Here is a 6,728-nt window from a genome sequence, read left to right as displayed (position 1 = left end):
TGTCACCAGTTCCAGCGACTTTTCCGCCTTTCTTACCAGCGCGCTTCTCGCCTTTTTTTGCCACCTTTGGCGCTTGTTTTCCTCCGGCTTTTGGTGCGTCAGATCATTTCGACGAGCTTAGCAGTGAAAGTTTTTTCTTCTTTGTTTTCATTGCATTGCAACTGGATTTAATTTAAAGTAGATTTGTGGTTTCCAACTTGATAACTTTTCCGTTCTACGCACTTCTATTGGTTTTTAAAAGATTACGTCATTTGAGCATTGTTTATTTCTTTTTTACTATTGGTTAAAAAACTCTTTTCTGTTTAACAAAAAGCCGCACGAGATCTCTAGTCTGTCAGTCTGTTTTCAGTAGAAAACAAAATGTTAGCACGTGGAAAAGGAGGAAAAGCTAAGGCTAAGAGTGGCTTTCTTCAGTTTCCTATTGGTCGTGTCTAATCTCATCGGTTTAGGCGCACCATCTACTTAGCTGGAGTTTTTGAAAACCTCTCCGCCGAAAATCTTACAGCTAGCTGGTAATGCTGCACGCGATAACCAGAGAGCCAGGATCATTCCTCGTCGTTTGCAGCTAGCTGTTCGCAACGACGAAGAAGTTAAACAAGCTGTTGTTTGGTGTTACAATCGCGAGCAGCGGTGTGTTGCCAAACATTCAGGCTATGTTGCAATCGTTCCAAAACGGCAATCTAAACAATACCAAAGGCTAATTTCATAGCTACACACCTGTTCAAAGATTATTGTTAAGGCATTGGAAACTTACGCGAAGTTGATTTGTAGACTTGCTGCAACTTATCAAAACATGCAATAATAGCTGTTTTCAAGTCATAAACTACAAGTCAAAAAATATACCAGAATCCAATATGAAATATACAAAAATGGATGGAAATTGTTACTATTGTTGTTACTATCATTACTGTTAGTTTGTTATTGCCATTACTTATTTTTTATGATTATTACTATTGTTATTATCGTTATTATCATTGCTGTTGGTATTATTATTAGTCTGTTATTGCTATCATCATCTTTTATTACCATTATTACGATTGTTATTATTTTCAATCTTACTATTATTATCATATTTTTATTATTGCGACTATTTTTTTTTCTTTCAACAATTATTACCATTATTGTTTTTTTATTACAGCCATTCATTGAATGATTTCTGGTGTTGCAGCCGTTCGATCACGCTTACTGGTTGCGACTAGATTTTCATTGATTTTATAAGAAAAAAAACAAAACAACAACAAAGAACTTTTGAACGAAATAAAATGTGTTTACACTTTTAGGAGGCTTTGTTTACCTTCTCACTGACAAATCTTCACTCGAGGATATATACATAACATATAAATACACATAAAACATACCTTTTCTCAAATACTCGTTTACGTCCAGTAACTCATAGAGGGCTGAGTGAGGGTTTTTTTTTTTGCATCTTTAAAGGGGGCGAGCGCGAACGCAGGCCCCCACTACCAGAAATTGTACGGTCGAGTTACCGACGTTAGCGGTAATCGCAGGGGTCAGCCCAGGCGAAGTGCAATGCAAGAGCCTCACCCTGGAAGAAGCCCCATGTTGATCAGATATTATGATTTTTATTTCGGGTCCTCCAGCTAGTTGCCTTGCGGACCCTAGTCATGATATACACGAGTTTCCGTTAACAAGATTAAAAAAATGAAAAATAAATAATCTCGTGGCTACCATGACGCGAACAAAAAAGGCCTCAAAAGTAAAATAGAAAATAAAAAAAGGCCAGAAAAAGAAACCAAAAGAAAAAGTATGCAAAAAAAGAAATGAAAAAGTTTTAAAAGTTTCAAAAGGAGAGCAGAGTTGATTACTTCAAAAAAGCGTCTCAAATTTGCTTATTTTTTAGAATTCGAATTTCATTGAGAATTTATTGCCTTATATGGAGTGTTGTTCGCGTGTTTTAATTTCATCCTTTGGTTACATAGAAAAAAAAATGTAATTACAATATAGCGTTTAAAAAAATAAAAATTGAAATAAATTTAACTAAAATTAAATGTTTAGTGTTTTTATTTTTCTTTTATTAAGAAGTGTTACTTCTCTTGATGTTTTTTTTCGCTGGAGTCGGAGGCGGTCCGCTCCTTTTATTTGTGGTTTTTTCGTCGTTTTCTTTTTGTTGTCTTTTTTCTTTCTTAGTTTCTGTTTTTGATTTTACTAATGTGAACTCTGTCTCTTTTTCGCTAATATCTAAGTTACGGCATGATTCGGCATGCCTGCTACGGCATAATTCATTAAACTTTTCAGCAAATAAACAATGGATATCGTATGGTAGGTTACGTAGTTCTTCTTGAAATTCTTCGTTTACTTTAGTGGCAATCGCTCTATTTATTAATTCAACTATAAATTCGTCTGTGGTAAGTTCTTTTTTCTCGATATTTGTTTTGATGGTATTTTGTGAGTTCAAAGTTATGGTGTTTTTTTCTAGATATGAATCATTTAAGTTTTCTGGTTGGGTGGTCTCTCTGATATTATTTTTTTCCTCCGGTGATTCCTCTTCGTCACTAGTTGGTTCTGTGTTTTTATTTATCTCAGTGTCATTTTTTTTCATTTTTGTGCATCTAACATTTGGGGGATGCGAGTTCTTGCACACTCCGCACAGGAAGGATTTTCCAGCGAAGTGCATCGCGATTCGCACGCCCCCAATTTCTATGAAGTGCGGTAGGTCTTTTAACGGTACTTTGAGTTTAACTCGAAAAAGTCTCCTGCCATCTCTAAGGCTTTTATCAAAGTCGTAGGTTGTGTGAGTAATGGTATATATTTCATCTACGAAAGGGTCTAGTGCTTCGAGTAGCTCTTCATCGTTGATTAGGGGATCGCACTTAAATGTAATCAAAAATCCTATTTCGGTTCTTCTTTTTTTCGATACGGTCCTGTTATGGTTACTAATTTTCAGATCTGAATTTATAAAAGCATCAGCGTCGATCGTCTGATAGAACTCTATGATCCAGTGGCCTTTGCTTCTATGGGTAAGGCTCGAAACCTTTCCTCTGCCAATTATTCGGTGGATCTCATCATTAATTTCCTTCGCACGAGTTTCAATGTATTTGCGGTTTTGAGATTCAGAAGGGTCCATAAATATGTTGATGTCGACTACTTTTTCCATTCGCGAGGCTTGATGTTTCTTTGTAGCTTCGGCGTATGATGACATTCTCGAGATGATTTTTCTTGATGGTCGCTAAAAAGTAATTCACTGCTGTGATCTTCAGCCTGAGGAGAAGAAAAAAAGACCAATGTTGATCAGGTTTACTTCCCCGTCAGGTAAGTATGCTTTGTACAACTTCGTGCTGAGACACGGCGAAATGACGGGTTCTCAAAAACAAGCCATAATTATATGCCTCTACAAAAAAGGAGAAAAAAAAGATATTAATAACTGGAGACCGATATCTCTCCTGAACACTGATTACAAAATACTGTCGAAGGTCCTGGCCAACAGGTTGAAACATGTCCTCCCGCAAGTAATTAGCGAATGCCAGACGGCATGTATCCCGGACAGGACCATCTACGACAACCTCAGTTACACGAGAGATATCATAAAAATAGCCCATGAAAATAAAATGAACGCCTCGATAATCTCCATAGACCAGGTGAAGGCCTTCGACAGGGTGGATCGTATTTTTTTATTTGATAGCCTACGTTTTTTCGGCTTTGGTGTTTTATTTACAAATTTTATTAAAACGCTTTATTACGACATATCCGCGCGCGTTAAAATAAACGGTTTTCTTTCTAATAACATTAAAATAATCAGAGGAGTAAGACAAGGTTGTCCCCTTTCAATGATGCTTTACAACATCCAAGCTGAAATTTTTGCGGGGTATATAAGGAAAAACCCAAAAATTAAAGGCATTATAATTAACAAAAATGAAACAAAAATACTCCAATATGCCGACGACACCAACTTCTACTTGACAGGAGACGAATCAATTACCGAACTTGGACACGCACTAGACATTCATTACAGAGCTACCGGAACAAAACTGAACCGCGACAAATGCCAAGGACTGTGGCTAGGTACCAACATCACTCAAAACAAGGAGGACTACCTAGGCTTCGAGTGGGGAGATCCCTGCTTCAAGAGCTTAGGAGTTCTCTTTTCTAACAACAATGAGTACAGTGCCCACAAACAGTGGAGGGAGGAGGTAGGCAAAGTCCGAGAGAAAATCCTCAAATGGTCGAGGGTTAAACTCTCCTTTAAGGGCAAGGCGCTAATTATAAACCAGTCGCTACTCAGCGGCATATGGCACCTTGCCTTTACCCTACCTCTACCCTGCCAAAAACTGATTACCAACCTCGAAAACATCATTCAGAACTATTTGTGGGACAACAAAAATATCAAAACAAACAAAAACATCTCAAAACTGCCGATTGAAAAGGGTGGACTCAAAATAATAAACATCAGCGAAAAGCTTAAATCCATCCAAGCGAGCTGGGTGTCCAAACTTTTCAACGGCAAAAACACAGGACCTTGGCGCGACACAGCCGAACATATACTAAACAAATACAGAAACGCCGGTCAAGGAAACTTAGTTTTCCTGACCGCACACTCAGACGCGACCCTCAAGACCTTACCACTATACTACAGACAAATGATCAATAACTGGACTGAACTGACAAAATACCAAACGCACAAACACCTCACCATAGAACAAATACTGAGACAACCCATCTTCTACAACCCACATATACGCAAACAAAACAAAACTCTAACACCGACAAACAACACAAAACGAAACGAACTGATAAAACTGGCAGACATTTCCAACGTATTCAGACCGGGCTTCCTCGACAACAGACTGATAAACCTAACCAAAAACGAACTCGACCATATCACATCCTCCCTCCCCCCCGACTGGAAACACAAAATCGAAAACGAACATCAAAACTACGACCACAACAAAGCTGACCTGACTTTAACGGTGTCGAAAAACTTAAAAATAAGCATTCAAAATTTAAAACCCAAAACCATCTATAAAATTCTAATGGAAAAGCAAATTGCAAAAACAAAAACGCATTTTTTAAAATGGAATAAGATTTTCAAAGAAAGCATGCTCAACACTACCGATAAGGAGTGGGAAAAACTTTTTTATAAAATACACAAAAGCCAAAATAACAATAAAGCGAGCGAAATTAAATATAAAGCTATTCATTTTGCATTGCCCACAAACGCAATTTTTAAAAAAAGAGGTTACGTCAGTGACGACCTATGCCCGCAATGCATGAAAGAAAGCGAGAATCTACCGCACATGTTGTTCAACTGTGAAAAGGTGCAACCTTTGATAAAATACGCAGTCTCTTTTTTAAACATTTTGTATCCCAAAACCGAACCTTTTAAAAATACTTTTAAACTCCTTTTATTTGGACCTGATGAAAGCGCGCATAAATATAACTTTGGAAACTTTATGTTTAACGAACTTTTCTTTCACATATATTGTAACAGAACGAGAGCACATCATGAGCGAACCATGTTCTCGAAAGAGAACCTTCTAAAAGAATTTGAAGGAAAACTTAAAAAAATAATAAATACCGAATACCAAATAGCAAAAGAAAACAACACTTTAGATGATTTTCTTAGAGAAACTAAAAACATTTGGAACAAGGAAAATAAACTCGAAATAAATTTGAAACTAAGTAGTTTTTTGCGATAACAATAAAAAGCTCTTATTCGTTGAAATTTTTTCTTTTTTTTTCTCTTTTTTCTTTTTTTCCTTTTCACGTTTGTTTTTGGCCTTTTATTTTTTATTTTTGATTTTACTTTTTTGGCCCTGTTCTGTTCGCCGTCATGATTGCCACGAGTTTATTTATTTTTAATTTCTTTAACTTTGTTAACGGACACTCGTGTAAATCATGACTAGGGTCCGCAAGGCAACTAGCTGGAGGACCCGAAATAAAAATCATAATATCTGATCAACATGGGGCTTCTTCCAGGGTGAGGCTCTTGCATTGCACTTCGCCTGGGCTGACCCCTGCGATTACCGCTAACGTCGGTAACTCGACCGTACAATTTCTGGTAGTGGGGGCCTGCGTTCGCGCTCGCCCCCTTTAAAGATGCAAAAAAAAAAACCCTCACTCAGCCCTCTATGAGTTACTGGACGTAAACGAGTATTTGAGAAAAGGTATGTTTTATGTGTATTTATATGTTATGTATATATCCTCGAGTGAAGATTTGTCAGTGAGAAGGTAAACAAAGCCTCCTAAAAGTGTAAACACATTTTATTTCGTTCAAAAGTTCTTTGTTGTTGTTTTGTTTTTTTTCTTATAAAATCAATGAAAATCTAGTCGCAACCAGTAAGCGTGATCGAACGGCTGCAACACCAGAAATCATTCAATGAATGGCTGTAATAAAAAAACAATAATGGTAATAATTGTTGAAAGAAAAAAAAATAGTCGCAATAATAAAAATATGATAATAATAGTAAGATTGAAAATAATAACAATCGTAATAATGGTAATAAAAGATGATGATAGCAATAACAGACTAATAATAATACCAACAGCAATGATAATAACGATAATAACAATAGTAATAATCATAAAAAATAAGTAATGGCAATAACAAACTAACAGTAATGATAGTAACAACAATAGTAACAATTTCCATCCATTTTTGTATATTTCATATTGGATTCTGGTATATTTTTTGACTTGTAGTTTATGACTTGAAAACAGCTATTATTGCATGTTTTGATAAGTTGCAGCAAGTCTACAAATCAACTTCGCGT

General features: G+C 36.4%; 2 pseudogenes; one reads left to right on the top strand and one right to left on the bottom strand.

The window, feature by feature from the left end:
- Positions 1 to 1,432: 1,432 nt before the first annotated feature.
- Positions 1,433 to 1,570, bottom strand: LOC149877406 (U1 spliceosomal RNA; annotated as a pseudogene).
- Positions 1,571 to 5,910: 4,340 nt separating this feature from the next.
- LOC149877405 (U1 spliceosomal RNA) lies at positions 5,911 to 6,048 on the top strand (annotated as a pseudogene).
- The last annotated feature ends 680 nt before the right edge of the window (positions 6,049 to 6,728 follow it).

Source organism: Hydra viridissima, unplaced genomic scaffold, assembly GCF_058129835.1.
Source record: "Hydra viridissima isolate aposymbiotic clone 2 unplaced genomic scaffold, HvirCarnegie_v1 scaffold_16, whole genome shotgun sequence".
NCBI lineage: Eukaryota > Metazoa > Cnidaria > Hydrozoa > Anthoathecata > Hydridae > Hydra > Hydra viridissima.
Note: the sequence above shows the minus strand (reverse complement) of the source record. Positions and strands in the feature narration are given on the sequence as shown.